We start from the raw sequence: 20,000 nt of genomic DNA on the forward strand, positions 1-20,000 counted from the left end.
ATCTTCAGTCTAACTAAAATGATTTTAGTTAGACTGAAGATGAACCTTGGACAGGGTTCGAAAACTTTTGTAACATTTTTATAAAATCAACATAACTCACCACTGAATATTATTGTGGACCTGATATACCTCATATCCCGTTCTCGATCTAGAGGAGAAAGACCTAATTAATGATATTGGCATAACGACGAGAAACTATAAAAACTATAAAACTACAAAAAATTTAGAACTACAAAAATAAAGAAAACTTAGTCAGTCAAGACGACATAAATACGAATATACTAACAATACTCTGAAAGGCTACTTGGTAATGCCACATAATCATAATTAGAATCCCTAACCAAAATTCATAATACTTCAGGTTCTGCTTGTTACGTTGTAATGCTGCTCTTTTCATAATCTTCGAAAGTCGATCGCAGAAATGTTTATTCCAGTCAGAAAAAGGTGCATAATGTAGAAACGAAGGAAATAAATGTAGAAACAACAGCTTCACGTGGAAGGTTTGTGAGAAACTTAACGAGGGAGTAGTTATAAGGCAATAACAAAAATTCCACTTAGCAGAATAACCAAGTTCGAGACCCCGGTTGCAGATACACGAGGAAGAAATTTAAATATCCCTTATGTTCTTACTTTTCGTGGGAATTATATTTCGTGGGATCATCTACTTCTTTTGTTTTTTAACTATTATGCACATTAACTTCAATTTATTTTTGTTCAGATTAAGTGTGTAATGTTGTAAACTGGAAAAATGATTCACAATACGTAAAAGAAAATTTACCTATGTAAATAAAAACAGCACGTAGCCATTTTGTTGTAGGATCCAGAAGGATTCCAGTACGTGATTGACAATTAAATTTCGTAAGTAAAAATGGAGTGATTTTCTTCATTAAAGATGAAAAAATATGGAATCTGAAACAGACATCATCCAGCCGGGCGGTAATGACCTGGTTTATCATAAATCTGAGATTTTCATTTCTTCTGTGCAAAATAGTTGTTCATGTAATTGCACTGCAAAACACGGAAACTAGCAACGTGTCATCTTTTCTTAGAGCTTTAATTCATGTGCGAATAACGATATTTAATATCCATTTTGAACTAAATTTCATTCTTGAGTAATTACGTCTGAACAATTTTGTCCAGGAAACTAATGAGATTTGAGCTTGCGAAAGAGTTTATTTGATGGCAGATGATCTGGTTCCATTCTCAGAAGTGTTTTGAGCGCGAATTCTCACAAATCTCGTCATGATTGTTGACTGAAGGCAATATATGATGTTGGGTTAATATTGCGTCATAATGCTGACCACATTATCATTTGCACATATGTTAAACATATTAATGCATAGCATCAGTTGATATTCTCAGTTGAGCAAGCAGACCAGCGACCCTGAACTTTATCTTGAATTATCTTTATTCCGAGTTATCTTAAATTATGAGAATACCATAATTAACCCTGCAGAATAGTGATGGGGATAATCTGTTCGGTTTGTTCAGTAAAAGTGAGAGAAAATTGCATTTTCGTGAAATGGTCAAGGGGCGGTTTTCAAACCTGATAAACAATGTTATTATTATTATTATTATTATTATAATTAAAGATGAGCCGTATTCATATGAAACAAGCCCACAGGGGACAATGACTTGAAAAACAAGCTTCCAAAGGATATTATGGTGTTCATTTGAAAGAACTAATAAGGTAATGGGAAACACAGAAAGAGGAGATCAGTTATTAGAAAAATAGATAAATTAACAAATAGATAAATAAATAAACAGAATTTTGAGTAAAATATTAAAATATAAGTTGAACTGTATTAGGGCAGTAACTGGAAATTTATGAAGAATCTATTTGATTATTGTTATTATTATTATTATTATTATTATTATTATTATTATTATTATTATTATTATTATTATTATTATTATTATTATTATAAAATATTTCAGAATATGAACCCTATTCATATGGAACAAGCCCACAGGGGCCGTTGACTTAAAATTCAAGCTTCCAAAGGATATTATCGTGATCATTCGATAGAAGCAATAAGGTAAAGAAATACAGAAAGAGGAGATTAGTTACTAGAAAAACAGATAAATTAACAAATAGATAAATAAGTAAATAATTAAAAATGCAAGTAAACTATTAAAATACGAGTTGAACTGTATCATGGTAGTAACTGGAAATTTATGAAGAGTATAAAGCACATAGGATATTGCCCGGAGGCAAGTCATACCCATTACCACAATGGGATTTAGGAGTAAAACCAGAATCAAGTGAAAAAAATCCCGCGTCCGATTCCGCACAAAGACTAAGCGTATAGTAATTACAGCGGCGTCCAAGGCATTGGTGAGTCTCATTGTCGTAAAGCTCATTATCTCGTATTATTTCCAGCGTAATTTAGTACTAATGACACTAATCGTTTTCATAATGATGACAGCAACTGTATTAATTAGAAGGACACCACGATATCTACAAAGAAATGATTATCCAAATTCGTTCTCTGGTTGGAATGTAGTTGTCATATATTCACGACAATTATAAATACACCTATGGAGATGTTTGATACCGCAGAGAGAGAGAGAGAGAGAGAGAGAGAGAGAGAGACATTAAATCAAAACACTTGAAAAAAAACCTAGCGGTGATTCCACCAGGAGGGCTTCAAGAAAAGGTGAAATATCGAAAAATGGAAAGCGAGCAAACAACGCCAGCAAACAAAGCCGCCAAACAAAGCAAAGGCAAACAAAAGTTTAGCTGAGCGTTCACTGCGGGGGGGGCGGGAAAGAACTCGAGGGATATATATACAGTATATATATATGCCGGCAAACGTGACGAGAAATTAAAATACCCGGATGTTCTGCTCCTGTGAGTACATATACCGCATGTCTTTCTGGCGCGGATTTTCATTTGTGGTTCCTCTCTCTTCCTCCTCCTCCTCCTCCTCTTCCGCTTCTTCCTCCTACTCCTCCTCCTCCTCCTGCTCTTCCTCTTCTTCCCCCTCCTCTTCTTCCCCCTCCTCTTCTTCCTCCTCCTCCTCTTCCTCTTCTTCCCCTCCTCTTCTTCCTCCTCCTCTTCCTCCTCCACCTCTTCCTCCTCCTCCTCCTCCTCCTGCTCTTCCTCTTCTTCCCCTTCCTCTTCTTCCTCCTCCTCCTCTTCCTCTTCTTCCCCTCCTCTTCTTCCTCCTCCTCTTCCTCCTCCTCCTTCTCCTCCTCCTCCTCTTCTTCCTCCTTTCTTCCCTCCTCCTCCTCCTCCACCTCTTCCTCCTCCTCCTCCTCCTCCTCCCCTCCTCCTCCTCCTCCTCCTCCTCCTCCTCCTCCTCCTCCTGCGTGACGTTTCCCCCACTTTTCTCGGATCTCCTGTGTGGTGTCGCTTAGGGTCATATTTGAGCTTTTGCACAGAGACTGCGGTAGATTTGCCCGTCATTCCTCTGTGAGTTTATTGTCACTAGTTCTGTTTTATGTTACTTATCCGGCTTTAGGAAAATTTTCCCTAGAGAGGAGGCGAGATAGCTTTAAAGAACCCTATCTTTCTTCAGTGAGAGAGAGAGAGAGAGAGAGAGAGAGAGAGAGAGAGCTGATTGATGAACACTGATAATTATTATATTTCATGAATTAACTAAAGTTCGTCACGAGAAGGTCACCCGCTCTTGCGATAAAATGACCATTTAATTCAAAATCGCATCTGTAGGTTATTAAATCCTTTGCTCTCTCTATAGTATTGCATTTCTAGTTGTGCTGCATTTCGTTTGTCTTATAGTCAACAAATGGTTCAGAATTAGCTGACGTGCCAAAGTCTCTATACAGGTTTATTTCCATAGATATTTTAAATAAACAGATCCCGCCCATAGTCACCGTTATATGTTTTTCCATACAAAATTTATTCGTGTTTTCCTTGAAAATGTTCCGTGGTAATTCGTTGTACTTAATTTCTTTCTCTTATTGACCCTACTCAGAAACACCTGGGGTTTGTGTACGCTTTGGGAACTCCGTGTCCGTCAGTGCCGGGCAAAGAACAGTAATGCATTTGCGCACACGTTTCATGTACTGCATTCCTGAATAACTTACAATTTATAATTCTTATCAGCTACCAGTTGTGGAAATAAGTTTTGAAAATGATCGAAAATAAATTTTTCACATATATTCACAAAGTAGGACAAAATATGTTTAGACAACATAATAAATGGGGAATGAGGGTGGATTAAAGGAAGGAAACTAGTCTAGACTGTCCTGTACAGAAGTAGATAGAGCAACAGAAATAAATCGGTCTCTTCAGATAATGACAGAAAGATTATAAAAGTCCGTTGATACGAAGAAAAAGTGAGAAACTCATCTGAATTTAAAATATGTAGCTGTTAGTTCTATTCTATTAAAAGTAACAATAGAAAAACGAAAAACATTAGAATTTATCTGCAAGAACCAAAAACCCCGTAGGGGGCTAGTGCCGTGAGGTGCATTGTAGGCGTTACTTAAGGTTCTTTGCAGCGTCCTTGGGCCCCTAGCTGCAACCCCTTTCGCTCCATTTACTGTACCTCCTTTCATATTCTCTTTCTTCCATCTTGTTTTCCACCCTCACCTAACAATTGATTCATAGTGCAACTGCGAAGTTTTCCTCCTGTTACACCTTTCAGACCTTTTACTGTTAATTTCCTTTTCTGCGCTGAATGACCTCATAGGTCCCAGTGCTTGGCCTTTGGCCTAAATTCTAAATTCAGTTCATCAATTCTATCTGCAAGAAGACAAAATAATCCTCACTGGGGATAATTCAGTAAAATCTCATAATCGTAAAGTCATCTGATTTTGAGATATGTAGATGTAACAATAGCAAAAAAAAAAAAAAAAACTGAACCTATCTTCAATAAGGAAAAAAATCCTCAGTGGGGGATAACTCAGTAAAATCTCATAATCGCATGTAAACACTCCCGCAGCGTGTCAAAGATCTTTGTATGCAAGACGCAGGAGAGAAAAAGAGAGTAAGACGCGAGTAAAAATCAAAGGAATCCATCCTGACTAAACTACTAAAAATACCTTGACTGGATCCGGCACTTAGAATGAGTGAGTTTCTTCTTTGTTAGGGGGATTATGTCTGATGAAGAAGAATGAGCGGCATTAAAGTATTAGCATGTGGCTGCGCATCCAGAATTCGAGACGAGGGAGAGGCAAAAGAGAGAGAGAGAGAGAGAGAGAGAGAGAGAGAGAGAGAGAGAGAGAGAGAGAGAGAGAGAAAGGGGGAAAGGGTGAGAGAAAATGATCGTATAGGGTAAATATATATTTATGTATACGTATAATTATATATATACTGTATATATATATATATATATATATATATATATATATATATATATATATATATATATATATATATATATATATATATTTCCATTTATGCATGCTTTACCGGTTCTGTTCTATGCGATGTCAGTATTGTTTCCCAAAAACAGGTTGTATACGCAGGTCATCAAAATCACACGGATGTTATTTGAAAATCACATTCCCTAAAGCTATGTAGTCTGCCGGTTCAGTTCCTCAAGTTGCTCACTTCTAGAATGTGTTGTCATCAAAGACAACTTTATTTACCAAGTACCAATTCTTGTCATATTAATAAGTTTTTCTACAGAGTTGTCTCAGAATTTTTGAATATTGAGAGGAAACCAGCACTACCCCTCATTCTCTAATGGTGAAAGTATTAACAGGAAAAAAAGATTCACTGCAAAAAACAGCTCCCGTAAGTGATCCTCACTGAAAGTTGAATTCTAGTTAAATTCCACTCACAATTTGCCCTGCCCTAATAATGTCAAGTCTCCCCTCCCCTCCTCTCCCCCTTACCCCGCTCTCTCTCTCTCTCTCTCTCTCTCTCTCTCTGAAAATGCCTTAAGGATATATTGCTAATAACGCTGTCAGGACAGCAATGAGAACAAATAACTAAACTGCATGAAATAACGCCCCGAAATAAAACTCTGGGGAATTTGACAACGCTATAAAGGCAGAAACTATATTATATGCACTTCATCTAACTGATATACGAGTTATCAACGCTCTCCAGTTATGATAGTCCTCGATGGGAAATATTAGACTAAAAAAAAAAATGAAAACTTTTATTGGTCGTGTTGTTGATGTATTTTTTTCGTTAGAACTTTCGTTGTTATTTTTGTTTGTTGCTGTTTGTATTTATATTTAACATTACTGAGAGACCGTTGACATTTTAATGGAAGGAAGTAAAATTGTCATGTTTTAACAGGTGCTTCAGCATTTTCTGTTTTTGGAGGTACTAGGTAGTCATTGTATATTTGATTTAGAAATTAGATTCTCCTCTGAGCTAGTGATTGCTGATTACTTAAGATATTATTATTATTATTATTATTATTATTATTATTATTATTATTATTATTATTATTATTATTAACTTTTCTATAGTATGTATTATGATGGATTTGAAAATGCTCAAACGAAACATTAGGTATTAACTCCATTGTCGAATCTTCCTGGATACTTCCTTCTATCTAGGAAGTAAACATGAATCATCTCCCCGTTTAAGAATTAAACTTTACGATCTGTTCCTTGGTTGAGAAACTGTGCTTTTACCACTGACATTTACAGCTTAAAACCAGCCCCTCAAAACATGCAATAAAGGACAAGCTAATACCAGGAAGTCTGCATAAGCCAGAGAAGCACCGGGCAAAATCAAGGGATCAGAGAGAATCATATTCATTCCCATCTTCATCTCTTAGATTACAGAAGTAAGTCGATTTCGTAACAGCAGCTCAAGCAGGGAAATTTTATTTGTCCAGTTCGAATGAAATCCTACATCGATTAGTGTCAGTGCCAGTAATCCCAGTGAAAGTCGAAAAGGCCACTGCGAATAATCATTGGATTTGCCATTCCTGCAGTGAATTCTGATAAGTGTTTCAATCGGGAACGTTATCATGGAGAGATTGGCCAAATACCGGCAAGTAATTTCCAAGAATTACTTTTGAAAATGCTGACTTTTGCACTCGTAAATGCATAACTTCTCCTCTGCTCTTATACAAATTCACCTTCCTTTACTTTATATGGATTCGCTTCAAGATCAGTAGATTACATGACAAAGTAACCCAGAATATGCACGAAGAGATGAAAGAACACAAGCTGGAGAAAGAATGACTGAGATCGCGTCTCAAATATTTAGGGATAATGAAATCGAGTGCAGGTTCCCTTGAGATGCAAGTTAGTGGAAGGCCACTGGTGAAGCGTAAAACAGAACGTATAAGTTAAAAGCCACAGTTATATATATGAACCAGACCGTATTTATCAAAATATAAAAGTGTTTAATGGTTAACCATTTTTGTATTTTGATAAATACAGCTTTGATCAGTTCATAACTGTAGGTTTTTATTTATTAATTCCTGTCGCAGTATATGATGCACCATAGATAAGAGGTTTTTGAGAGTCGCTTAAATAAAACAATTTGAAAACGCATCATTAAGAGGAACACCGACATAGCACAATCTCAGCACGAGCTCTGAACATCTCTTGTTATTTGCATTGACTCGCCCCATTCAACCTATTCATTTCATAGCTGTTTGCTCATTAAAGGCAACCCATTTGTACTGCGAAAGGCGGAGGCGATAAGTATTACACTAGATTTAATGCCGGGCTCCTCTGAAGCGTTTCAGCGTCATATAGTTAAATCCTGTTTGCTGAGCAGTGAGCTTACCGTATTAGCGTAATTGGGGATAATATATTTACTGATTGTGTGCGGCCATAGATTAATATTGTTTCGGTGGATGTCGTTTTGAAAAAGTCCTGCAGGAACGAAGATATTCGGAAAAGGTTTACTTTTTGGGTACAGATCTGGGTCACCATGAAATTCTAACCCACTGATTATTTATATTAATATATATATATATATATATATATATATATATATATATATATATATATATATATGTATGGATGTATGTATGTATGTGTGTATAAATATACTGTACAGTATGTATACATACATATGCATATAAATATATATATATATATATATACTATATATATATATATATATATATATATATATATATATATATATATATATTTATATATATATATATATATATATATATATATATATATATATATATATATATATATATATATACACACATATATATATGTGTGTGTATTAAAATTCAGATAAGAGTTTATATGTATGTGTTTATGAATATATATACTGAAACTAGTATATATACATATGCATATATATATGTATTTTATATATGCATATATATATATATATATATATATATATATATATATATATATATATATATATACATATATATATATGTGTGTGTGTGTGTATTAAAATTCAGATAAGAGCGAGTATATTTAATACCGTACATCATCATATACCTTGTTCGAATTAGCATAACATAATTCGGTCACTGGGGATGGAAGCTTAAAGACCGTGATATCAGTATATAGAATATGGGGAAAAATAGTGTTTTTATTAAGTAATGGGAGAATTTTGTTCAGGAGACTCTTCAACAGAAATCCATTACTTATCTTTAAAATTCTTTTTTTACATTTGTATTTTTAATCACGCAATAAAAAACTTGAATAAGGAAATGCATAAATAGATAACACTAATCGTGGTATTTGTTATAAAGGGAATGTCATTGAAGAAAAAAAAATGGTTACGGGTTAAGAATGCACCACATCAAAAAGAACAATTTTTTGTAATATTGGATTTTCTCTCTCTCTTTCTCTCTCTCTCTCTCTCTTTCTCTCTCTCTCCCCTTTCCTCTTAATTCCTCCGTTATTTAGTATTTCTCATTTAGTGAGGCTCTCTCTCCCCTGAACACTTCCTGTTGTTCGTTATCTGTTTATGTATTTGGGATGCACGACGATAATCTCTGACACGAACCTCTCTCTCTCTCTCTCTCTCTCTCTCTCTCTCTTCTCCCGCGCGTTATCTGCTGGGTGATACTGCAGGCTAATGCTTAAACGAGGGACGCTGGATTGTTTACGTTTGTACTTGCTTACCGTCATCGTTTATTCCGTCATGTTCGTCCCCGTTACTCGGATCTTGCATTTGCGAGCGCGTTCGTATCATGTACTTGTCCCTGCTCTTTAATCTGTTATTAAGGAGTCAAGATCGTACACGGTCATTACACGAAAGGCTCTCATAGGGGGGAAGTGCCGTCAGTGCATCTCATGCGGTTCACTGTAGGTATTACTTAAGGTTCTTTGCAGGCATGAGGTGCACTGTAGGCGTTACTCAAGGTCCTTTGCGGCGTCCCGTCGGTCCCTAGCTGCGACCCCTTTCATTCCTTTTGCTGTACCTCCGTTCATATTCGTTCTTATATCTTTCTTTCCATCCTCTCCTCTCAATTGTTTCAATAGTGCAGTCGCAAGGTTTTCCTCCTGTTACACCTTTCAAAGCTTTCTACTCTCAATTTCCCTTTCAGCGCTGAATCGCCTCATAGGTCCCAGTGCTGGGCTTTTGGCCTAAGCTCTAGCTCCCATTCCATTACACGAAAGTCTAGTGTTTATTTTTTTTTAAAAGCAGCCTGATTGTGTATGTTTAGGGGATATGGCCATTACATGGGTATGCTGGCTCAGTCTCGTCTTTTGGTATTACATTTCGTGTTATTCACTATCTCAGAAGTAACAGTCATATAAATGTTTGTTACAAAAATAAGCTCATACTTTTTCTGCTATTTAAAACGGATGATGAAGGAAATATATATTAATATTTATTGATTATGGTCATGCATTTTGATCTCATGCATTTTGACAGCACAAGGAGTGGTAAAGTTTATGCACAAACACACACATACATACATACATATATATATATATATATATATATATATATATATATATATATATATATATATATATATATATATATATATATATATAATAATTCCGTATCAATGAGTATGAGTTTATTGGAGAAATCTTTATCATCGTATTCATTTCGGCATACGTACAGCCATATATTTATTTTAACCGTTTATTTTTACTACTAGCTGATCTGTTTGCTTGTAATGTTTTTTTTTTTTTGCATTCATAATGACCCCTACTCTCTCACTGAACTAATTTTTGTGTTTTTGCGTAAGAGTATTACGCTCTTTGGAAGTTATTAAAAAGTAAATGGAATTTTATCTTATGTCGTCGATATGAACGATAACAACCTCGTAAAGAAAAATATGAAAAGTAATCTGTTTACTTAATCTGCTTCATTTAAAGCGTATTGAGTCTACACGTGTTTCTTGTATTTCTCCTTCTGAAGCATCCTCACGGATTTTCTTCTAGCTTTCCCGTGTTGCTACGCGTATTGATAAATATATAAAGAATGAAATTTTCCATTATTCCACTTATCTCGTAAACCAAATCAGCTCAGACAGAAGGTATTTACGAAACATAACGAAGAGACGTTAGCTTCATAAAAAAACTAAAATAAACTAGCTTTTCCGTATTGATAGATATTAAGAATGAACTTTTTCATGATTTAACTCAACTCGTAAACCAAATCAGCGCTCACAGAAGGTATTTACGAAACTTATAACGAAGAGACGTTAGCTTCATAAGAAAGAAAAAATAAAAACAAACACTGGCTAAAAACTACAGCTATATATTATATCGTCTGTCGTCTGCTTATCGTCAGACCTGTGGAAAATTGCTTTAATATGAAATATTTTCATCGGTCTTTAACAACAAAAACAAAAAAAAAGCACGGTGAGTTCACAAACACTATATTAATGGAAGCCTTCTGTTGCGTTCACTGCCATTACTCTATTTCAGATGTCAGTAGTAACTGCATTACCGGCACCGCAGTTACAACGGCAATAACAATATACCAAAACAGTAGTATGGACCGCTGGAGTAGTAAACAGTAGCAGTAGCGGAAATTTAAAAAAAAAAAAAAAAATCGAGGCATGGTGTGGGCGCCGAGCGTTCGTATATTTTTTCTTTTTAATAATGCTACTCGTATAACGACGTTCAGTCATCAGTTTGTTCGTTCTATAAACACTAAGATAGGAGACCGCTTATGAGCTGGCATAGCATATTAACATAGTTTGACGTAAACTAGAATTTTAATGGTATGTAAGATCATTAACAGACGTAATTTACTATCACTTGCTATCAGTTTAGTAGTTTCATTTGGTGGTGCTTGGTGCTATTACTTAGAAATGTCAGTTAATTTTTTTTTTATTTGGCTGATTGATCAATCTTTTACTTTATTTTTGCCGATTATACTCACAAGAGTTTGTACTTTTGTTAAAGACATTTTGTGAAAAATGAATAGAGAATATCACTGATATCTATCCGTCTATCTATTTATATATTAATCTGTCTATCTGTCTCTGTTTATCTATTTGTCTGTCTGTCTGTCTACACATACATACATGAATATATTTATGTTATTATACGATTCACTGGCATTTGAAACCAAAAGTAAATAAAATAAATAAATTCTTGGAAAATAAAGAAAAGAAAGCAAAACACAGAAACACGGCAAACAACAACGACCAAGGAAGAAACATGAACTGCCATAAGGAGAGAGAGAGAAGAAAAATGGACAAGATCATAGGGCGGTAATTCCAAAAAATGGGTTATCTTGAGTCATAAATAAAGAACACCGATATTAACTGTTATGAAGGACAGTTATAAGTGTTAATGTCCCACTGAAGGGAAATTTAATTTCCGGAAAGAACGAGTGGGCAAGAGAGAGAGAGAGAGAGAGAGAGAGAGAGGTAACGTATAATAAAGCTGAAGACGGGAAAGCACCCAATAACACCACAAAGAATGCCTTGACATCTAATTCATGAGGAGACTTACTTCAATTAGCTTTCCAGGAGACACATATTTCGTGTTAAGATATTTATAAATCTTGATACATGATGGAATTCCTTTAGCTCCTGTGAGAAATTACTTTTTGAATTGGACGATGTTTGTTGTGAAGTTAAACGGTTTTTTGGTAAAGACTGGAATCATGAAACAAAAGTGAGAGGTAAGTTTTGCATTAGAATAATCTTTGTGAGATAAAATTGTATCCTTAAATTTTCCGAGTATATTCCCTTAATCGTGATGAAAGCCAGTGCCTAATCATGCTATTTTTTCATTTATTTCTCTTGTTCCTCTTCATTTCGAAAGCATCCGACCAGGCTACAGAAAAGTCTCAAATGCTGAGAGACTACCTCATAAATGTTTCTTTGAACACGGCAATTGGAAACTGGGCGCTGTTAGACGCAAAGAAAATGATTGAAATGCAAAAAAGCTAGAAATAAAATAAAAACAATAGGATGACAAGTGATATGCTGAAAAAATCCAAGGTTAATTGTGTGCAATGAGTTGTGTGCACGGCTTTGAAAACAAGCGTTCCTGCGCTTTGAAAAACAAAGAATCTCTCAAAAATACAGACACACGCACACAAAGTTAATTCGACAAAGCCTTTTATACCTTAAATAGCCCTCTAAGACAATGGCTAAAATAGAGAGAGAGAGAGAGAGAGAGAGAGAGAGAGAGAGAGAGAGAGAGAGAGAGAGTTTATACCTTAAATAGCCTCTCAAAAGAAAAAATGACTAAAATAGAGAGAGAGAGAGAGAGAGAGAGAGAGAGAGAGAGAGAGAGAGAGAGAGAGAGAGAGAGATACTTTTATATCTTAAATAGCTCTCTAAGACGATGGCTAAAATAGAGAGAAAAAGAGAGAGCGAGAGCCTTTTATACCTTAAATAGCTATCTAAGACAATGGCTAAAATAGAGAGAGAGCCTTTTATACCTTAAATAGCTCTCTAAGAAAATGGCTAAAAGAGAGACAGAGAGAGAGAGCGCGCCTTTTACACCTTAAATAGCTCTCTAAGACAGTGTCTAAAATAAAAAGAGAGAGAGAGAGATCTTTCTAAATTTTAAATAGCTCTCTAAGACAATGGCCAAAATAGAGAGAGAGAGAGAGAACATGATGACAATCTTTATTTCATGACGAGTTAAATACTTCTTCATTTGCATAGTCAAATATTGTCTCGGCTATTATAAACATTCCGCGTAATGCACGCCAATCATACGAGTTAACACAGCTTACACTTATCGCCGTTGTTTCTGTGTTATTTCGATTGTTTTTTCATTATAAGCAAACAGAAAATCCTGGTTTGTCATTGTATCCTCCAGAGGGTGATTATGTGTTTAGTTTGATCCATAATCCCCCCAACTCCCGTCCTCACCTCCATCCGACAGCCTTTGTCAAAGCTTTAATTAGGCAAACACTTCATTTTCTTATCAGTAAGTTTATTCTTTTTTGAAACTTTAGTTATGAAATCAAAGAGTGACATGCCGTGTCTATGTGCAGAAAAAATCATGGATTTGAAGTCAGTTTTAATGGAAATATTAGGCACAAGTACTTTGTAAACTTAATTTTCTCCCCATTCATCTGTGAAAGTTATGAATGCTCTTCTGTCACTTGTATTTTCATTGAATTTTTACAAACATACGAATGGAAAAAAAATTAATATAGTGTTGCAACTACCAAGCAAGCAACTTTGAGAGAAACTTGGTGTTACTGAAGTAATGAAATCACTAAAAACTTCCTCAATTAGCCTGCGATAGGTTCTTTAATTTTATTTTATTTCATTATGCTCTACATAAACCTAGAGATAATAATGTTTATAGTGATAGTGAAAGAGGTGATTATGATGATGATGCTGATTATGGTTAAGGTGTTGACGCTTTGCGTAGAGAGAGAGAGAGAGAGAGAGAGAGAGAGAGAGAGAGAAGGAATCAAATTACTCACAAATTGATCTTTGCGTCTTTTACACGTTCTTTGCGTCGGCTAAAAAAAACTTGTCCTTAGCTTCATCGAAGGAATGATCGTTCACGTATATCGTCGTGATAATGATTATACATTTGTCATACATCTCCTCACCGCAGGAGGGTAGTGCCGTCAGTGCACCTCATGCGGTGCCCTGTAGGCAACCTCTTTCGTTCCTTTTACTGTACCTCCTTACATACATTCTCTTTCTTCAAACTTACTTTCCACCCTCGCCTAACAATTGATTCATAGTGCAACTGCGAGGTTTTGCTCCTGTTACCTCTTTCAGACCTTTTACCGTCAATTTACGTTTCAGCGCTGAATGACCTCATAGGTCCCAGTGCTTGGCCTTAGGCCTAAATTCTGTATTCAATTCATACATCTCCGTACTCTCGGAAGAACATTTTCTAGCTGGGCGTCGAAGCCATTTTATTTAACTAAACTATTTTGCAAGATATCCCGCATTTTTTTCTAAAGATTTGTTATTTTATTTTCTCACTTATTTTCAAAGTGTTCCGCGTCGTTAACTACAAGTTCTGAGTATCTGTAAGTATTTTCGTGGTACCTTCTGAAGTTGCGTTCATACGACTGAATAAGAAAGACTTCCGTAATGGCACTCGCGTTCTTTATATCTCTGCACCGACAGAGTGCCATCATTTCACCCTGAGGCTCTCTACTACCATTCTAGCCAGGTTGGTAATTGGAAGATCATTCTGGTCGAACAAAAAAGCCCCTCTCTCCCCGCTTCCCCCGTAAAAAAAAAAAAACTAAAAATGGAATGGAGAAAGTAGTGTTTTTTTTCCTTTTTGGCTCTGTTTTACTTTTCTTTCCTTTTTGATTTGCCTTCCCTCCCCACCTCTCACTATCTCATTAGTGTTAAGGACCGAGTACTTTCCACTCTCTCAATAAGGTTTTGCATTTGTCCGGCTTTGCATAACAACTTTCGCAGAAAATGAAAATGGGGGAAAAAGGAGCAGTATTAAAAGATAACTTCTCTCTCTCTCTCTCTCTCTCTCTCTTGACACAGCCTTTCTTGGTCTTTCTCTTTCTTCTCCCTCCAAACTATTTAATTGAAAAGACAAATAACATGAAAAAATAATGATACGTCGTAGCTAATGGCATCATACCCTTAAATACTCTGGAAACATGTTAACACTGCTGAAAGTGAGTCCTTGTTTGTACAGACTGTTATAACACTGTGTAAAATTAACCTTTGTTCTCAATTATGGAAGAACGCTAATGTTATTTTTATAACAAAGATTCTGTGCTTTTATTCCGTTCTGTGGATTCAGGCTACTGCCTATGACTGATATTACCTATTTTTTTCTGTCTTATGTGCAAGCAAGACTCGGAATTCATAATAAATGTTCAAAAAAGAGAGGAAAGTTGATTTAGTATACCTCTCTCTCTCTCTCTCTCTCTCTCTCTCTCTCTCTCTCTCTCTCTCTCTCTCTCTCTTCTCTCTCTCTCTCCCCTCCAAGTTTTACGTCTCTTCTTTGCTAGAACATTTTTCTTATGCATAAAAAGGACCGTCTTTACACTTCCCCTGATATGATGCTGACCTATAAATTTCTTTTTACTCAATATGCCTCTGTCTGTCCGTGAGCCTTCGTACACCCCTAAGTATACTCTCACACTATTTCTTCTGTGATGAATTGAGTATAGAATTGAATATAGAATTACGGCCAAAGGCCAAGCACTTGGACCTATGAGTTCATTCAGCGCTGAAACGAAAATTGACAGTAAAAGGTTTGAAAGGTGTAACAGGGGAAAACCTCAAAGCAGTTGCACTATGAATCAATTGTTAGGAGAGGGTGGAATGTAAGATGGAAGAAAGAGAATATGAAAGGAGGTATAGTAAGAGGAACGAAAGGGGTTGCAGCTAGGGGCCGAAGGCACGCCTGCAAAGAACCTTAAGTAATGCCTACAGTGCACCGCATGAGGTGCACTGACGGCACTACCCCCCTACGGGGTATTTATTCTGTGATGAAGGAGGATACTCCTCTCTGTACCTATATCTGTGTCGTAAAATGATATACGCGCTGTTATCAAAAGGTTATCTGAACCATCTCCTGGCCAGTTTAGAAATGTTAACCTTTTAAATTTCCCCGATTATCGATCTTGTGATAACTGAATGGAACGTATTAAACGAAGGATGACATTACACCCATACGATGAAAGAGAGATGCTTTTGTATCTGGGGATGCAAAAGCATGGAAAGAATTCCTGAGCCTATGAGTAGACAATAACATCCTTGTGTCATTTTTGGATTTCTTTGTATTTGACTACATTTATCTTATTTTGATCGTTTTTCTAATGTTCCTTTACGGATGAACATTCCCGCTAACGAAAACTTTATGAGGAAGTTATTACTTTTTTTTATGGATGTGCGCACATCTTGAATAACAATTTTAAGTTAATAATAATTACATTAGTGGTAATAGTAATGGGGGAATTTGCAACCCTTTTTGTAGCACGTGTCCAGAAATGTCAAGACATAACGGAGGTTCACTTTGATTAATTTTACACAAAAGAATGGCAATAACAACCACTACATTTCAGACTCTACATTAAGAGGCGGCTCTCCCGTAGCGGGGTGGTGCCGTCAGTGCACCTCATGTGGTGCTCTGTAGACATTTATTAAGGCTCTTTGCAGCGTGCCTTTGGTCCCTAGCTGCAACCCCTTTCTTTCTTTTTACTCTACCTCCTTTCATATTCTCGTTCTTCCATCTTACTTTCCAGCCTCTCCTAACAACTGATTCATAGTGCAACTGCGAGGTGGTTTTCCTCTTGTTACACTTTTCCGACCTTTTACTGTCAATTTCCGTTTCAGCGCTGAATGGCCTCATAGGTCCCAGTGCTTGACCTTTGGCCTAAATTCTATATTCAATTCAAATCAATTCAAGAGGCGGCTCTTAAAAGCCGAACGAGAAGAAGAAGAAGAAAGAGCAAAGAGAAATTCGCAGCAGACGGGAAACAGCGGAGGAAGACAGATACAGAGGTAGAAGAGGGGTTATGGGGAGAGGGGTGGGGTGGGGGTTGAGAGGTTTAGAGGTTCGAATCCCAATCTTCATCATAACGTTTTTACGTCAGATTCTCCATTTAAAGGGATAGACTCGAAATGAGTTCTCACCACTCTCCTTCCAATCCTGATCTCAGAAAGATACAAGACTGGACTAGAAGAAGAATAAAAAAAAAATAATCGTTTGATACAGGGAATGGTGACAAAACTGGACTAGAATAAGAATAAAAACAATAATCGTTTGATACAGGGTACGTTGACAATGTTGCTACGCCAACGATCACTTACAGAATGTCATAATTCATTTTCTTTGAAACAGGCATAATTTAGATACTAAATTATGAAACAGGTTAATCATATGACTCCTCGGAAGTTTATGACCCGCCAGTCCTAAAAAAAAAAAAAAAAAAGTATGCTCCAGCATACAAATGATCCAGTTCAGTTCAATGCCCGTATATGCAATTATTAGAAGACCCAGAGAGATGAAACTGTTCCACGTTTAACACAGTTATTGAGAAGGGAAGAACAGTTGACCGATGTAGTGGTACACATGGCCCTAGCAATCATTAGTAGAAAGAAAGGCGAGACTGTTCCAAATTTAGTCCAGCTATTGACAGGGAAAGAATAGTTGACCAATGTGTTGGTACACATGGCCCTGGCTCATTAAGCAATGGCCAACCTGGATCACAAATATAGACAGAATTTAGGATCTACAAACAAGGAAGAAGGCAGAAGGCGGGCGGAAGATCTTTAATAAAAAAAATGACATCAAGAAGAAAAAAAAATTACGTGAACCAACAATGGAATGCTAATCTTTTTTCATCAATAATCGAAACCAATAACGACATTAGCTATAACTATATTCCTGGCGATAATGTGATATTATGAATTCATTTAAATTTATGATAATGTTTTAATGAAATCAGTCTGTTTGCGTAATTAGTTGTGTCATTATAAACCCGGTAATCAAAAACAGCCCTGGATGGCAATCCTTTCAATCCGAGAGAGAGAGAGAGAGAGAGAGAGAGAGAGAGAGAGAGAGAGAGAGAGAGAGAGAGAGAAACATTCAGTGCGCATGATTCCCCCCGTGTAATTCGAGCAGATCCACTTGACTTGAATATTTTTATCATAAAATCCAGCATCATTTATATCAGGTGACAATTTCATTATGGACGGTCAGTCGCGGCGTGTGTTTCTCACACGCACGCACCCACACACACACACACACACACACGAACACGAACAACCGATCGTTCATAGATTCGCAGACGTTCAGTCGCCCTATGTAAACAAAGCAAAGCAGAGCAAATGAATTAATGTACTTGCAACCTGGTCTCTGAAACTAGAGCTGTCGATGTGAGACGAGTTTGAAATATGGGGATTGTCGTAAACTATTTCCTAAACGTTTGTTTTTAATCTATACTGGTTTTTAGTTTTCTGAAAAGAAAACTATTGTGCCAGCTTTTCTGTCCGTCCGCACTTTACTCTGTCCGCCCTCAGATCTTACAAACTACTGAGGCTAGAGGGCTGCAAAATGGTATGTTGATCATCCACCCTCCAATCACCAAATATACCAAATTGCAGCCCTCTAGCCTCAGTAGTTTTTATTTAATTTAAGGTTAAAGTTAGCTATAATTGTGCTTGTGGCAACGCAACAACACAGGCCACCACGGTCGGCTGAGAGTTTCATGGGACACGGCTTATACAGCATTATACCGAGACCACCGAAAGATAGATCTATTTTCGGTGGCCTTCATTACAAGCTGTATAGAAAGCTCGATTGCGCCGAAGAAACTTCGTCGCATTTTTTACTTGTTTTTGGTTTCGTTTTGTATAGTTATTGGCTTCCAGTATTTTCAAAGGAATTCATATTGGGGTGTAGTAGATATTAATTACTTGTTACACAAACTATGGTCAGTTTGTGAAATCGAAGAGTACTAAAAAAGAAATGTAACATATTTTAAAGTTACAAGGGTACAATACGCCTTCTTAGTTCAGTTGCAAACGCACACACTCATCTTACACGAGCTAGAGAAATCTGATTAGAATATAGGTTCCCCAGTCACGAGTACGCACTGAGATAAACATCTACAACGGGAATTTGACTGACTTCCTCCGTAGTTGTGGTAAATCTAATCGTTTCACAAGACATTACAACAATAATTGCCTGCTCAGAAGTTCCCTTTGTCCTTTGCAAGTCTCACCTTGATATTGCTGTACGAGGTTTCCCGAGGTAAACGGAACTTCCATTACAGCGCAAGAGTTGTTGGTAAGGAGCCGTCTTGCGGCATTTCATGAGAGGTCAAAGGGTGTTTTACGAAAATATTTAACAGAAAATCAAAGGGGATTATTGGATTATTAATGATTTGTAAACGAACGGCGTTTCATAAGAGGTTAAAGGGTGCCTGTTGAAAGAAGTAATTCGGAAATGAAAGGGCTTTTTGAATTAGTTATTAATGATTTGTAAGTGGAAACGAAAACTTTTGTGACTTCTTTATTTGTAGCTTTAATTTTGCGAGTTGCAATGATCTTCCTGCTGCTACCTTCCACTCGTCACGGAATTCTTGTCCCGTGGCCAGTTTAGCGATTCAAGTCTGATGAGAAAATCTCGTACACTTCTGGTTTGGGAATGATACTCAAAACAAAATAATTCATTCAGGTTACAAAATCCAGCTGAAATGACTGTTGACGTAGGTTTTGTCCCTCACGAAGCTTCAGTTCGAAAGACGGTTCGCGGATCTGTGATTTCTCTTTGCGAACACTGACGTCTGAATTTGCCTGATGTTATCGCTCTCTTCTTTGGAAACCCCGATTGATTTTTATTTTGCCGATGCTGCTGTGACTCCCCGAATATCTCAACAGAATTCTATTTAATTCTCGGCAGAGGTCCGATCTGTTGAGCTGAGAGTCGTGTTTGATCTCATTCAGTACATTTGAGTTTACTGTGAACATTTTAGTATATTAGCCTCTTGGAAGCGCAACAGAGGAGCTGCAGTTTGCGAAACGAGATGTTTATCAAAACGTTAGCAATTTGCGCTGTTGCCCTTTTCAAATGTTTGCTGACTGGCTGCTTGGAAGTGCTGTGAAATTGCATTTCGTAATATCAGTATGTAATCAAGATATTCTGATTTACTGAGACAAAACCATTAATGATTTACCGGTAAGAGGGATGGGAAACTTGTTGTTTAATATATTTCAGTGCAAATGCTG

The 20,000-nt window shown here is 36.6% G+C and overlaps 1 long non-coding RNA gene and 1 pseudogene across 1 annotated transcript in view; one reads left to right on the top strand and one right to left on the bottom strand.

The window, feature by feature from the left end:
* The window catches only part of LOC136837467 (protein O-linked-mannose beta-1,2-N-acetylglucosaminyltransferase 1-like), a 174,022-nt pseudogene that overhangs the window by 131,147 nt on the left and 22,875 nt on the right, over positions 1-20,000 (bottom strand).
* The window catches only part of LOC136837469 (uncharacterized), a 221,144-nt gene that overhangs the window by 109,407 nt on the left and 91,737 nt on the right, over positions 1-20,000 (top strand). The gene's annotated exons all lie outside the window — the stretch shown is intronic.

The sequence above is a fragment of the Macrobrachium rosenbergii genome, chromosome 59, assembly GCF_040412425.1.
Source record: "Macrobrachium rosenbergii isolate ZJJX-2024 chromosome 59, ASM4041242v1, whole genome shotgun sequence".
Lineage (NCBI taxonomy): Eukaryota > Metazoa > Arthropoda > Malacostraca > Decapoda > Palaemonidae > Macrobrachium > Macrobrachium rosenbergii.